This window comes from Athene noctua, chromosome 2 (assembly GCF_965140245.1).
Source record: "Athene noctua chromosome 2, bAthNoc1.hap1.1, whole genome shotgun sequence".
Taxonomy (NCBI): Eukaryota; Metazoa; Chordata; class Aves; order Strigiformes; family Strigidae; genus Athene; species Athene noctua.
The window spans coordinates 10,788,529-10,803,982 of record NC_134038.1 but is presented as its reverse complement, the minus strand read 5'-3'; the positions used below and the strand labels follow the sequence as shown (position 1 = coordinate 10,803,982).

The following is a 15,454-nucleotide window of genomic DNA, read 5'->3' as shown; positions in this document are numbered from 1 at the left end:
ATGTAATCCTCCATAACTGAGAGGAGCTGATTGGTCCCCTTGGGCCTGTTTTGTCTTTCTTCCTATCCTGTGACATCTCCAGCAGACCTAGATGTGGCAGACTGGACCTCCTGGTCTCCTCCCCCGAAGCGTGGATGGGTGCAGACTGAGTGCCTGGGGTGTGCTGCGCTGGCTTGTCCCCAGCTGGCTCGTGGGCCCTGTGGACAGTGTGGATTCTAGCAAGTTGGGAGGATCTGGGGATGAAATTGGGCAGCGACTCAGGGAGTCATGTCCTCACATCACATTGCTAACCCCAGAGACCCAGATGTCTTGGCCCACAGTCAGTAAGATGTTGAAGTCTGTCTTAAAACAGAATTATTGAGAAGAAAAAGAGCTCAAGCCTATAGCTTCACAAGAAAATGAGGGGTTTTATCTAGAAATGTTACCAGAGGGTTTTTTGGATTTTATTCTAATTTCCCTGTCAGCGCTCATTAAGTAGAAATCAGAGTCACTGGACCATCATCTGACGGTGTGCTTGATGGCGCTGCGGAGACCTTGACAGCCAGTTGCAAGCCATGAGGCTTGCGGAGCCTTCATAGGCAGGATGCAAATGGCATTTATGTATGTCACACATATCGATTCATTCCAAATGCCTTCCTTTTTATGATCGTGTTTTGCCAGGCTGAATTCCTTTTGGGTGAGCAGCAGCGACAATGCGTAATTAACGTTCTCCTGGTTAACGCTCTGTTAATGCGCTATACCCAGAAAAATGCAGTCCCTGGAGCTGCATTCATCACTGCCTTGCAGGTAGTTTGGAGTGAAGTGTGAAAACTTCACTCTCCTCCATCAGTACAATGAGCAGAGGCATGTGCTGGTACTGAATGACTGAGATGAAACTGTACTTACAACATTCTTCAAGAGGAAAAAAAAAGCCCTGGATAGACTATCAATTCATTTTTTATATCACTGCCATGTTATTTTTAGGGCTTAGTTCACATGAAAGCATGTGGGTTCAGGAGTGCTTGCTGGAGTAGGGTCCTCCCTGCCATCACACTTTGTGCTGCAGTGGACCCAAAAGGACTCCAGCTACCCACAGTGATAAGCCACTCTACCCTTGCAGGGTAGCTTGTGGCATTAGGATATCATCCTCTGAGTTGAGACATCCATTTGTAAGTGTCTGGCCAAGTGCTGTTGACTTCTCAGTTATCCACTCCTTGGATATGGTTTGGCTGCAGCACTCTACACTTTTTCTGACTTTATGGCTTTGCTTTTTGTTCACCATGGTCCTGACACAAGTTGAAGCAATGGCCTTCTTTCCAAATGCCACCCTGGATGCACCGGAGATGAAATGGTGCTCCAGCTGCCCCAGGTTCCCCAAGGAGAGCACAGCCTGTCCTGGAGCAGGACCTCCCTCATCGCCTGCCTGTCTCATGGCCATTGATTCCCTTGTTATGAGAAGCTCAACGTTTTCACCAGCCTGCCCTTATCTTTCTGTGGTGGAGCTATCAAGAAGCAACAGATAGCTTTTTTCTGAGTGAGACCAGTAAATTTGTTGTGATGTATTCAAATGTGGGAAAGTTATGTTTATCTTAGCCGAGGGACAAATAATATGGTTGTAACCATAAGCACAGAGGAAAGGAAAACTGGAGAAGTGCTGTGCAGGAGCAGTCTCAGGAGAGCACTCTCTCAAGCTTACCCTTCATCAGTCACTGTGGCTTAAAAGGATAAACATTTTATGCCTTCCTTTGCCTACGCCACAGCCACCTCATCTGTTGGTAAATTTGGGCCTGTGCTTTGCTGTCCTTAACAGACCCCTAATAATCCTCCTCTGGAGGACCTGTTTTGATTTTTAAAGGAATTACTTTCAGAGGGAATAAGCTGTAATCGAGAGTTCACTGCCTGCACTTAGGAACTGCTGATCTCTGATGTGCCTGCCAAAATTGACTTTGGGCAAGACACAGACATGCACACTTTAGTCGCCAAAAAAATCAATGGGATGTTTTGCACTGAAACTTTTAGTAGCTCTGTTTCCATAACTGAAAATGCAGATAGCCAAATTTACAAAAGTATATGGTCATTAAAATACACTGACAGTATATAAGTGCTATGTATATTATTTTAATGGGAAAGACTTGGCAGTGTATTCTATGTATCTTTTAAGTGAATTATCGTTGCCTCCATCCTGAGTGATCAATACTAGGTCAAATCTGACCCATGGCAGTGAGTGACTTCCACTACTTACATATGAATATCATATTTACTTCACCCAGCAAAATTGCTTTCCCCCACACTCAGTATTTTAACCTCCTTCGTCCACTGCCTGGCTTCTTGGCAGAAGGCTGTGCAGGTTGCCAGAAGGAGTCTGAGTGAACTCATCCATCCATTTGCTGACCATTTGAAATGATGGATGTCTTCCAGTTATTTATCTGTTCCTCTCACTGAGGCTCATGTATGAACAATAAATTAGCTGAGAGTGCACAGTGACATACTCTGAGACTTTATATTTATGTGTGCATATTTAAGAACATCCATAAAAAGATTAGGGTATTGCAGGAGTTGAGGATGTGTTGCTCCTTTCAGTCTATACAAAGGCAGTCTAAGGTGCAGAGTGGTAGGGAATCAAACCCTTTTAGTGCCTAACCTTTTAGAGCATGAGTGGTAATGGTAGATTTTAATTAGCAGCATCATCTTGGTTTGTGATACCATTATCTTCAACAATTTATGGTATCAATGTAGTCCGTGGTAGCAAAGTGGCTATGAAAAATGAGGACCAAGGGTTAATTTCTAGCTGCCTTTAAGTTGATGGCAGAACTCCCAATGACTACAAAGGGTGAAGATCTCACCTCAGTTTTCAGCTGGTATAAATTGACATACCTCCATATACTTCCATAAAATCAATGAAGCCCTGATGATTTATTGCAAGTGAGAATCCAGCCCTAAAGCTATTAAGGCCTGTGACTTATAAAGCTATAATTATGGAACCATAATTCCATCAAGGGCTTCTGGCGATATCAGGGACCAGAGTTAAGTGAATTGTGCAAATAATTGTAATGGTCTTGCAGTGCAGTGGAAATACCTCTCTCTCTAGATAGGACTCTTAGCACAAAGATATTAAAATATATTTTATCCACTCACAGCAATAATTGGAAAAGAAATATTAGATGCAGACTCGAGACTCCCAGGGCACTGAATGAAAACATGCATTTTGCATCAGCCACTCCAAAACCATGGATGGTCCCCTGCATTGCCATGATAAGTCAAAGCATAAAATCTCCTTTTAAATCTGATTTTTATGTTAGTTATCATTATCCACCAGCTTGGATAGCAGGGCTCATATTTCAAAGCTGGACGCATCCAGATAGCACATAGTTGTTTGGACTTGTATAACCTAGAAATGTAAAGTAACACCTGTGTGTTCATGAAAATGTGCCTGAATGGCAGGATTGGATGGAGCCCAACACTGGGGAGGGGACAGCGTAGGCGCTTGGGATGCAGGAACATAGATTGCATATGATGGAATTGATAAGCCACTCTCCTACCTCTTTTCAGCCTCTTTCTCCATTCTTTATAAGTTCTTCATTTATTCTCCATTATAAATCTGTATAATTAGTCTCCCAGTTAGGCAAAGGCATATACATGTTCTTGCCTATATGAACTGGACCTATAAAGATGTACGTGCACCGATGAGTCTTCCTTTAAAAATCTGACTCTGCTTGTCTCTCTGCAGCCTTTTAGGTCTCTGAAACTGCAAGGAAACCCATGTGTAATTAATCTTCATTAGGAAGATGCACCTGCATCACAACCCTGAATCTGAAACAGTCTGGGACTTGAAGGAAACTGATGCATGGATCAAGATTCAGTTTGGACTAGAGATAATTCTGAGGATACAGTTCTCTCTTGACTAGGAAAAACCACATCTTTTTGTGTGAATTTTCTCCTTCTCATTTGCTCATGTAACAGGGTTTTTCAAGCAACATACTCAGCTGTGGGCATGAGGTATTAGTCACAGCTCCAGGTATTTGTAATATCAAGCAGTTGACTTCAAATTCAAGTCTCCCTTGTGCCACAGTAAACTTTATTTTGTCTATATTTGCTCAGTTAGAACTGTAAAGAATATAAATGACAGATTCCTCTGTGGAAAAGTACTGTAGAATATGATATTAGTTAAGCCATGAGGATCTTCAAGGATAGACGGCCATAATAAAAATTGGAACTACCCCCTGAAATTAATCAGATTTCATATCTATTCTATAACATTTTTAATGTAATTACCTGTTAAAATTAATAAAAAGCCCCAGAACAAGCATTAGGATGGCTGGAATTTCCTATTAAGTTATGAAGGACTTTTCCACAGGGCCTGTGACAGGGTAAGTGCAGCATCTGAAAGCTACAGCTCTCAGTTGCGATGGACCAAGTCACAGTGAGAGCATCCACTTTGGAAAGGCAGCAGGTATTTAGCAGCATCGCTCAGCGCAACCCCAGTTCCAGTTTCTGCAGATGAAACAACTGCAGCCATACTCTGAATCAGCCACATGCTCCCCATGTCCTCAAATCAGTCTCTGGAAAATCTCATTTCTGAGTCTTGTTGAAATCACTGAAAATGAGGCACATGGTTAAAGTTAATTACCTGTTTAAGCATTGCTTTGCTGTGCCAGGCTTAATCTTGATCCTAAAATTCATTGCCTTCAATGGGCTCTAGGGCAGGTGCTATGACAGCATCTCCCCCACACTAGGATACATAACTTGTTATTCCTCCCACTGTATTTCTCCCAGGATGCAGAAAAACTGAGTGTAGCTTGAGGCTGAAGATGTACGCATTAGTGAGATAAGGATCATATCTGGGAATTTGCAATGAGACTGCCTCAGTATATACAGTTGAAGATCTAGTCCTTGCTGTCTAATAAAACAGTTAATCTTCAAAATCTTTTCGGTAGCCTATACTAAAGCAACCCCAAACTGGCAATTGTCTCAGTTTTTTAAATATACCAAGCATACATTTTAAATATCCACACATAATTCTGAGGAAGTGATTCACAGGGATGCAGGCAGACCTGAGGTGAAAAACATCTCAGAATAAATCAGACAGATGATGACATACATCTGTTCCTTTTAGGAACAGGAACCCAAGTTTTATTGAAACCTCAAATAAGGAAGCCTCTTCTTTATATGGAAATCTTACCAGAACCAAGTGGGATTGTTTCCTTTAGTATAGACTTGTCAATGAGTTTCTCTTACCACAGTGTACATTACTGCACACTGTACCACACACTGTACATTACTGCTTACTGTAACATTGTTGGTTTAATTAACTGCAATGTGTCATCTGATTTATTAAGCTATGATGAGGCATATGGAGACTTAACTGAAATATATAAAATTTTTAAAAAGCTCTGAATAAGTCCAAGGAGCAAACTCCAGATTCAAATTTTCCTAGCATTTGGAATAATCTATCTTCCCGTATAAGAAACAATGTGTAATGTTTGTGGGCCAGCTTTGCTTTGGGTTTCTGTTCAGCCTGTTCATGGGTCTAACGTGCGGCGAGAGCAAAGGCAGTGGTGCAGGCAGAGCAAACGGGTGGTGTGGAAAGCGACGGCATGACCGGCCCGTTTGGCACATCCATCCCCTCACTGATGTTGCTGGCGGGAGTCCGAGGCATTGCTGGCAGCGTCCCAGCGGGGCTGAGCGGGAAACACCTGCGGTCCCCGGCTCTGGCTCCTTCCTTGCGTGTAGGGAGCCGGGCTGGGGCAGGGGGGTGCGAGCGCGGCGGCGGTGCGCGATGCCGTGTGGTGCTCAGCAGATGGGCAGGCGTGCACCCAGAAACCCACAGCCGCTGCCTGCAGCAGATGTGGCGGATGGGAACATGCTGAATAGACTCATGCTCAGATTAGTTATGGCTTTGGCTCACGCAGTGACTGCTTTCCCCGGAACAGCAGCCCTACAAAATTCTCCTACACCGTTGGTGCTTCGGAGTGGCTCCTCTAGTCACAGAAGCCTTGTGGTCACCTGAATATACTGAAGATGTCTAATCTACATCTTGACTGATAAATTAAATAGTGCCAGGGGATTTTCCCAAATACTGGAACTTGTCTGCACTGTTGTATTGTTAGAAAGGTCCCCAGCACAGTTCAGGAATTATTGTGGGCCAACCACCTCCCAGTAGGCAACATGGAAGAGGTTACACTGTTTTGGAGAGCAAAAAAATTTAGGAGTATGGTTGCAGGCTGTTCCAAACAGGTTGGCCTCATTGCCAGAGAAGCATCCTGAGCATGTTTAATTTACTAATATAGGTGCAGTCTCCATGTCCTCCTCAGCACAGTGTGTAATGAGGAGCCCTGCCAGGGGCTCATTGCCTGCAGGCAGCTGGCGGGGAAGACGACCACCCCCAGCACAGGACTAATGGGCTACCATAACCCAGCCTCAGAGGGGCTCCTCATCACTCACATACACATGGTGTCCCATTCTGCAGCCTCTGGCTCAGTGTAGGACACCCAGAAGAGAGCACACTGAAGTGCAGAGCAGAAAACACCCTCTCTGCAATGGTTTCAATCAATGTCACTAAAAGAACCTGACACAGGGCCAGGCACAAGAGTGGAACAAGCACATTTTTAATGAGAGTGTTAATGCGGGGTTCCATGCTGTGCTTCAGGGCAGCAGCAAGGGTGTAAGGTCTGGCAGGCAAAGCCAACACAAAGGGGTGCACAGCTCATCCTGGCACCTATGGAAGGACAGGCTTTCTGGTGGCGTAATCCTCGCGGGAGTGCTGGGGGATTAGCCAGCCCCACTTGGGCAGGAGCCAAAGGTCGAACAATGATACCCAAGCCTGTTTGCAATCCCAAGCTGCATCACTTGTTTAGTTTTTGTCTCTACTTTTGGAAGATTAGCAAGGATTTGTCACGGGGAGCAGCACTAGTCTCTCCTGCACTGTCTGGATATACACCAGCTGAACCAAACTGTCTCTCTTGAGCCTTTCAGGTCCTTGCACAGCCCAGCAGAGCAATGTGGAGAATTTTCCTTTTCTGGGCAATCTCTTGCCAGGGGCTGAGCCTACGCTTGCCCTTAGTGTGAGTGGGAGCAACTCGGGGTGCTCTGTGTCGTGTCCCTGCCCTCTCCCCAGTTCTCTCCTTCGTTTCCTCTCCTGCTTTCCAGACTGTGCTTCCAGTGCAGTAGCTGTCTGCAAGCAAACCAACGCAAGATTTTGTTTTTAATTAGAGTTTGATACTAATTGCCTTCAATGAGGCTATTTTCACATCACAGCTGACCAAAGCCAGAAGACGTTAAGTCTGTCTCCCTAATAAATCATTCCTCCTGCTCCCCGGGGTTGGAGATGAAGATTGAATAGGCAGTGTACACTGCATTGGCCTAATTGTCTCCTAAAATATGCAGTCAACTCCCACAGCAGCCAACAGAAAGGCACGTGTACGTCTGAGGGGGCCTTGTGTTATTATCGATGCTCACACCAAGGGAGCCATTGTCTGCTTCCCCCTCCCTCCCCAGCCCTGGCAAGGAAGCCTCCATGTCTGCCAGCCAGGAGGGTGAGATGGAAGCAGATGAAGAGGAGGGGGTATCTCTTTAAAGTCAGACAAAACAAACCTCAGCCATCCCCTCACCACCCCCCTCAGCTGTAAAACAAAGACTGGGAATAAATCTTCCATTTCCACTGACTGGCCAGGTTTGGAGAGAGAGAGATGCCAGCTAGAAATCTCTGACACAATTAAAAAATAAAAGGATACTGTTGATAAACACTGGTTTGGCACTGCAGCCTGATAAATCCTTCCCTAATCCATGTGAATCCCTAATCCAAACCAGACAGAGAAAAACCTGGGGAAACTTGGCTGCTCTGAATTCATCCACCACCTTCGCTGCATGTAGCCCTACTCTACCTGGAGTTCCAGGTCACCCTCTCCACAGCTACAATCCCCAGAAGCCCAAGTTTGTCCTCAAAATCTTGTTTGAACTGAGCTGCACAGCCTGCTGAGGCGTCTGCTCCTGCAAGACATTGCCTGGCCTTGGCTGGTATAATTTGTACCAACAGGGAAGACTCGATCCCTTGTTAAATAACAGACATCATAGAAGAACGGGGCAGGGAGGGACTCCAGAGAGCTGTCTGGTCTCTCTCCGTCACCTCCGGTTAGCATCAGTGAGAGCTAACCAGCTGCTGGCAGATATGTGTCCAGTGCCACTGAAGTGATGCCCCTTGAGCCCAGCCAAGCAAACACATTCCCTTTTGGCAGCTCACGCAGCTGATGGGTTTCTCTCTGCTTTGTGATAAACGTATTTTTCATCTCTGAGTGCGTATGGTAATTAATAAGGCAGAGGGCCAGATTCCCACCTGGTATGAGTTGGCAGAGCTCTGAGGAAGGCAGCGGAGCTCCGCCAGTTTAGATCAGACGAGAACCTGACTGCACTCCTGAAATTCCTGCAAGCACTCTCAGCCGGTGCTGTTCCAGGCTTTGCTCGTGCATCCATAGGAACTGCTTAATCCAGGGTTGCTGAGGAGGAAGACCGTGTTAGGTGTTTAACAGCATGGCTGATGTTGCACCACCTTGGAGCAGGAACTGCATTAAGGCAGGGAAATCAAGGAGAACACTTTTCCAAGTCTACCCATTTACAAGGGAAAAAAAAAACCCTCCTTATTAAAGACATGAAGGCTAAACACACTCACACACACATACATACAGACACACATAAGAGAAATATTAAAAGTACCTTTACATTTTCACAACGATGGGGTTAGATTTCTGATTCTCTTATTTCACAACACTGCAAAGGATCTTAAAGGGATTGATGGCTCTGAAAGGCAGAGGCTGTGCCTCTATTTTCTTTGGAAAGTACCTTGCTGGCTGTTGGTTCTTGCTACCAGAGAGAGATAACAAGAAGCTGAAGGGATAAGACAAATATGCTCCTTCAAGAGTTTCTAATAAAAAGATAACGTTGAGCGAGACTGCCAGTACGATCTGTGTCCAGATGCACTGCAGCAGAAGGAAGAATTTAACGTGTTTTGAAAATGCCAATCGCCTGTTGCCAAAGATGCATATGATCCCACTGCCAGAAGGGTAGGCGGCAGGGATTAAGATGTCAGAGGAGACGTCATTCTACCAAGGCAACATTGTTTTCACTGAAGAAGACAATGCAAAGACAGTCCCGTGTCCTGCAAGGAAGATTCCTTTTGCCCTCTGGTTCATTCTGAATTCTCCATTGTGGCAAAGCTGCTTATACAGAAGCCCCTTTGGCTCCCTGGAAAGTCTTTATGGTGACAGCAACCAGGATATAGGATGGAGTACCATCTACAATAGAGACTTCTGTGGCCCCCCCATGTCTGAGAGCATCTCCTGGTTCTCCACTGTCATATGGGAGGCTGGGACAGATACTAGAGTCACCGTGTTGCAGCGGGAACATGCCCAAGGTCATGTCCAAAGCATGAGTCAGAAGAACAACTGGATCTTGTGAGTCCAGGACTGGTGTCCTCAGCATCCACTTGCCCTGAGGCTGCAAGCAGGGGGACCATGTGGGAGTGGTGAAGCTCCTGGTTGTGCTGCTGCATCCCAGGAAGATGTAATTGTCTTGTGGTTAGGATCAAACCTGGCATGCATTTTTGGCATTCTGAAGTGTCTCCAGCTGATCCTGCTGTTTTCTTCAGATTTTCTCTTCCCCTTGTGGGTCTCCCTGGCATGTTTAGTAGAGACGGGGTGGAACTTTGGATTCCTGGTCTGGTCAGCCCAGACTCCAGAGGCCTTTTTGTAACCCCTGCACCAGTTCAGAGTTTCAAGCATGTGTTTAAATTCTTCCTTATTGGGGCCAGCATTAACCACACGCTTAACCTGAAACATGTGATTGAAACCATTTTTCAGTGGCAGTTAAGCATATGCTTAAGTTCTGCTCTGTTCTAAATGGATACTTTCTTGAACTGGAGCCTACATTTTTTTGGTGTGATCCATCTTTGCTCCTCCGCATACCTTTACTGCAAATTATTCTGCAATACACATATGGCTCAGTAAGTATATTGCTCTGTGGCTTTCACACAAAAAGCCCGATTGATACATCACATACTTAACCTCTTGAACAAAGGAGTTAACTTTACAGGATCAATTTACATGCAGGGACCAAAGCTTTTGGATGGAAACTAGCTGTCATGTGGTGTGCAGTCGAAAGAGCAAACAGCTTATTCATTATAATAGCATTGGATTCAGAAACAAAACACAGACGGCAGAAAGAGCCTGCCCAGATTTTCAAACATATCGCCTGTCCCCACACCAAAGCATGTTTATTTAAACCCTCTCTCTGTGCATGCAGTCAATTGTTAGACTTAACTTCCAATTTCCTCATGTTAGGTGGTTCGACCTGGACCCTACCACTCACACTGTGCTCTCCATCACGTATGGGCAGCTCCTACCAAAGCGAGCAGGAACTGCACTTCTGTGTCAGTGGTACAGCTTTGACACCAGTGCTCATATGGAAATCAAACACTGGTCTCATTTGTCAGTGTGGCATGTTTGTGCAAGAGCACACGCCACTCATTGGATCCATGAACTCCCCAGGTTTGAGCATGACTCTTTGAACAACAGTCCCTCCTCTTCATATGGTTTCTTCACTTTACCTGCTCAGCTGTCTGCTTTTTTTTTTTTTTTTTTCCCTTTATTAATCATTTTCATCTCTAGGCACCCAGATGTGCTCATTTCACTTTCAATATAATGGATGCACAGGCTATTAAGATGATGACTTAAGTCTGTTAGTGCTTGGCCATGCGAACTTAACCCCTGTCGGCAAATGCTTGGTTACAGAAATAGTCTCATTAATCTGTTACTGCTGTGTGCAAGTCCTTGTTGTGTAAAGCTCATGTGGGCTAATCCCACAGGATCTGATCCAAAATTTACTAGAGTGGGAGTTCTTCTACCAATTTATTGCACTTGGCATGAGGGTTTTAAGGGGAAAAAAAGTGCATTATAATAAATTCAACTGCTTTAGACAGACATTATATATAATGTAACATGGCATCATCGGTTGCCTCCAAATTTAATTCAGCAGGACACCTACAATTTTTTGCATGTCCACCTACGGTAGTATCAATCGGAAATATGAAACCAGAAGTAAAGTCATCTTAGTATGTTATTTTTCCCATTTTTTGAAGTTGGATTTAGGGAGATTTCTATCAATTTCCTTTTCTGTGTACCCGGTTTTATGTTATTTATTGGTACTGCTCTACGGTGGTGTGTTGGATCAAACTCGGATTTTAAAGTCCCATATTTATGGCGGTATTGCTATGTCATCTGGAGTCATGGCCATAGTCAGGCTGCAATAAGGAGGGAGTCACAGCCGGGTGAAGCAAACACATGAGCAGTAGGGAAGGAGTGACAAAAATAGGTAAAATGTGTTTTATATCAAAACCAACCATCTGGGCTCACTGCCTGTCCAGTGGAAACGTGCTGTAAGTGGGACAGTACGTGGTCTCCAGACTCCCTTACTAATTATGGGAGAATTCAGGTCCCATTGGGAATTCCCAGTTTAGACTCACAGGCTCAGCACAACCCCCAGTGCTGAGAAAAGTCAGCTTTGGACTTCTCAGTCCAAAGGGCTTGACTGCCGAGTCAGGCCCTTTGGCTACACCTAGACGAGTGAGCCAAACAGGATCAGGACATAGACTGGAGACCCTCTCTGTAAATTATTAATTTACACATTCCCTTAAATGCTTTTATCCTGTCTCAACCACTGTTACCACAGGTGCCGTGGCACAGCTCAGAGGACAGCAGGGTCCAGCAGGTAGAAAGGATGAAGCTGTTCTGGTTTGGGGGCGCAGAGCTCAGCAGATGTGAGCTGCATCACTTCACTTGCCCTTAAGAACATGCAAAGTGTCCTGGCTGGTTTTATTTACCAATACAGGTTTTTCCTTTGACTCAAACATAATTTTTTATATCTAGGCTGTGTGACAACACTGCTTCTGATAGGGTGGGGTGTGGCTCGTCCACCCCCTGACATTAGTAGGATCATCCTTTAGCAAGAAGACACACCAGGAGTGATGTCCTTCGACCATGCCACCCTCCTATTTGCTGTGGTCATTGTCTGCCTACAGAGTCAAAGCACTGGCACTGTTCCTGCTCATAATAAAGCCTATCATGCGGGCAGACAGTTTGCCTGGTAACACAGAATCGGGTTAGGAAACAAGCTTTCTGCTTTGGCACCGAAGGCGTAATGTAATAGGGATGAATTAGCTGGTTGGGTTCTGCTTCCTGTAACAGCACTTGGGATCATCACTAACAGATGGAAACCAACTCAAGATGCATCTATGCATTTCTCTTGAATGCCAGATGAATATTTATCCATAACTGTAACTTGTTCTCTTTTGGGATTTTCCTCCAGCAGAACAAGAACAAGAATCTCTGCAGTTATTTTGGCACAAAGCCTACATATATCCTGCCCTGGGCTAAGTGATGAGCAGTGACATAAATGTGCTCACACAGGTTGGTTCAGAGGGTGCTGGAGAACGTGCTTGCTGCACGCCATGTGCAGAAAGCTTCTTTTCTTACAAATGGGCGTAACTAAAGGAATTAACCACCGTCTCTCCTGAAAAACCTCAGGAGGTAAGCACCTATCCCCCTTATACATCTTTGAAAATCCTGGCCATGGTCCTCAACAAGCCCTCTTCGAGCACCACTTGTCGCAGCATGAGTGGTGGTGAAGAGTCAGATGTCTCAGGACCGGGAAATGATACAGATGTAGTCAAAAGCAAAACAGTGACTAGCTGTGCTAAAAGGCACACACCTACACAAGGTGCAAAGAGACACCAGGCCCTTTGGTTGAAGTGGAGGCTTGCCCTGCAAGCTCTGAAATGCTGCAGAAAGTAATGGGGGAGGGAAGCAGGAAACCACCTTGCAAAGCAAGTCTTTTGTGGCCGAGACTGGATTGGAGAAGTGCTTTGGGTCTTGGCCAGGTGGGGATTTGCTGCGGCAGTCTCATGCAGGCAACATCTGTACTTGGGGGTGTGAGCTGTGTGTAGTGCACGGCAAGCAGGGGGCTGCTCCCTGTGCTCAGCACCTGCATATGACACCGTCCCCCAGCTTTAACAGCAGCACTGCCCCAGTCATCTTCCTCTGGATGGATGTAATCCCGTGCTTGGTATTTCTGAGGGGTGACAGCTCAGCTACTGCCCCATCTCCTTGTTCTTTGTCCTCTGTGCTACAATGCTGGATACATCTTTATCTGGCAAGGTCTACTGCATGTCAATGAAGAGAAATAAATAGAACCTGAGTAGGCTGCTGTGGTTTCTGATTCGCTTGCCTATATATTCAGAAGTTATCAATATGTTCTGAGCAGATCAACATGGCTTTAATGATTGGGAAGGAAAAGAAAGAAACTCCAGTCATTAAGTGCTAATCACACATAACTATTTTACACAGTCAGACCTGGCAATGAAATATCTGGCTCACTGGCTGCAAAGAGATCACCAAATCAATTTTTTGCATTAACGTTTTATTCCTTCCCATACTAGACATTTGTTCAAGCTTGTTTATACTCACACCACATGGCCACAAGCTGTGTAGTTAGTAATAAATGAGGGAATACATTTATCTTTGGAGACTTAGGCCAAGCCAAAAAGTTGATCGCTTGTTTTTCTAGGAGAATAACACATGTGAGATTTACTCAGATAAATCCCACCAGCAGTATTGGGATTGTCTATGTTAGTTGCCCACATCATAAATTCCGATAACAACATCTAGGATTTCACAGTATACAGTGGGTCCTAGCATTCAATAACTGATGATCAGAGCTACGTGGGGAAGTACAGGGTTGTTATGTGTCTTTAAATAGAGGCAAGCCTGAGACCTGGGTTCAGCCTGTTGGACACCAACTTCTAATGCAGCCTCTGCTAGTCGCCTTTGCACTTAGGTGGTGGGGTCACACCTGGACTGCCACCTCCCTGCCTGAGCACCTCAGTACCTACCAGTATGAGGGTCTCTTCACAACTACACAAAAAGGTGAGTTTTATAGCAGTTCCCACCTCCTCCTCCCAAACTATGGCCATGCTTAAATGCAAAACGACGACTGATTGTAGCCAAGAGAGGCCACTTCCAGGGCTGACAAAGAATGTCCTGCTGTTATGGCTGAAGCCCACTAACCTTTGCCACTCTCCATTTTTGCCTTCCTTTGCTGTGTATTTTGGGTCATTTCAGGACAGCCAGTGCATTCAGCAGGTGATGGAACACACAGCCTGGTGTGTGGCAGCTGCACACCCTGCCCCATGACAGCCTCCCTGCCTAGGTGAATGGAAGGATTTCAGCAATCTCATGTATAAACTGCTGGCACACCGGCTGTGCTTCTGCTGCCCCCCTTTCTCTTGTATTTCCAATAGCAGCTCCCAGGACCCTTTTTCCCTTCTTATCAGGCACAGCTTCCTTATTTCCTTCTCAGGACCCATCCCCTGCAAAAGGCAGCTGTATATGCACAAAGCAAAAAGAGTTCAGTACATGTCAAAGACTGAAGCTTACATAGCAAATGGGTTATGCAATTTTGCCTGCATAAGCGGCTTAAACCTTACAAGAACAAAACATTCCAGTAACTTTTTTGGAATAAAACCCTATGATCGAGAGAAAGCACAACAAGCAGTTTGCACATGCAGCCCCCGTGTTATCTCCAAACTGGTTATTTTGCTGGAGTACGGTTGAACTGAGCTCTCCAGGGCTGATGTGTCTTTAGAGCCACAAATCTCCCCTTTTACATCTTAGAGCAGTTAATTTAAAATTTAATTTCCTGAAAGTCACCATTCTCACAAACAGGTGCCCACTCTATGATGAATCTATTTATACCTCCAGCCTGAGTAAAATGAAGCTACTATTCTAAAATCTATAAGGGTAAGTGTATCCGATACTCACGTGGCCTTGCTGCTTTTCTGCTGGGAAGCTCTTACACACAGAAACGTTAACAGGATTTACAAAATCCATCTGTTTGCAAAACCAGCATCTCCAAGTGCATTCAGTGCATTCAGAGTTGTAAGTCACAGCAGGTGCATAAACTGTGGCTGACTCATGCAGCATACAGATAGCCTAGTGCTGCTCCCAGTTTCCTCTCTCTGACAAAGAGCATGTTTTTACTCCTTGCATCATTGTGAAAAGCTGATTCGAATTTGTCGAGTCAGAAAATTCAGAACTCAAATTATTTGAATCAGTGGATTCAGTAGGGAAATTTTGAAAGTCAGAGCACAGCAACAAGATGCAAAGCATTTCTGCTGGCGTTTCCAGACCCCCTTATGGCTGAGGATCACTAAGCTCCTTATAGATATTAATGAATTAAAGCTACAGCATTCCTGAGTGCCGGCTAATTTCATTATCCCCTCTGCTAAGAGAAAAACTGAAACACAGAGAAAACGTCTGGCCTGTGGTTTGTCTGCTCAGCTGCTGGAGGAGGAGGCTTCAGGATTTCAGTGCAAACCACACGGCAACAGCATTAGAGGAAAAGCTGTTGCCTCTTTCGGAGGGCAGGGATAGTG

General features: G+C 45.1%; 1 protein-coding gene and 1 long non-coding RNA gene across 5 annotated transcripts in view; one reads left to right on the top strand and one right to left on the bottom strand.

Annotated features, from left to right (window-relative positions):
• Positions 1 to 15,199, bottom strand: part of ASAP1 (ArfGAP with SH3 domain, ankyrin repeat and PH domain 1) — a 185,008-nt gene extending 169,809 nt beyond the window's left edge. For all 4 annotated transcript variants that reach the window (XM_074898426.1, XM_074898430.1, XM_074898431.1 and 1 more), the window contains exon 1: positions 14,841 to 15,199. The gene's annotated coding sequence lies outside the window, so the exon portion shown is untranslated. The remainder of the gene's footprint in view (positions 1 to 14,840) is intronic.
• The window catches only part of LOC141957263 (uncharacterized), a 53,190-nt gene continuing 51,585 nt past the window's right edge, over positions 13,850 to 15,454 (top strand). Inside the window, exon 1 of the long non-coding RNA XR_012633090.1 lies at positions 13,850 to 13,946. This is a non-coding gene — a long non-coding RNA (uncharacterized LOC141957263). The remainder of the gene's footprint in view (positions 13,947 to 15,454) is intronic.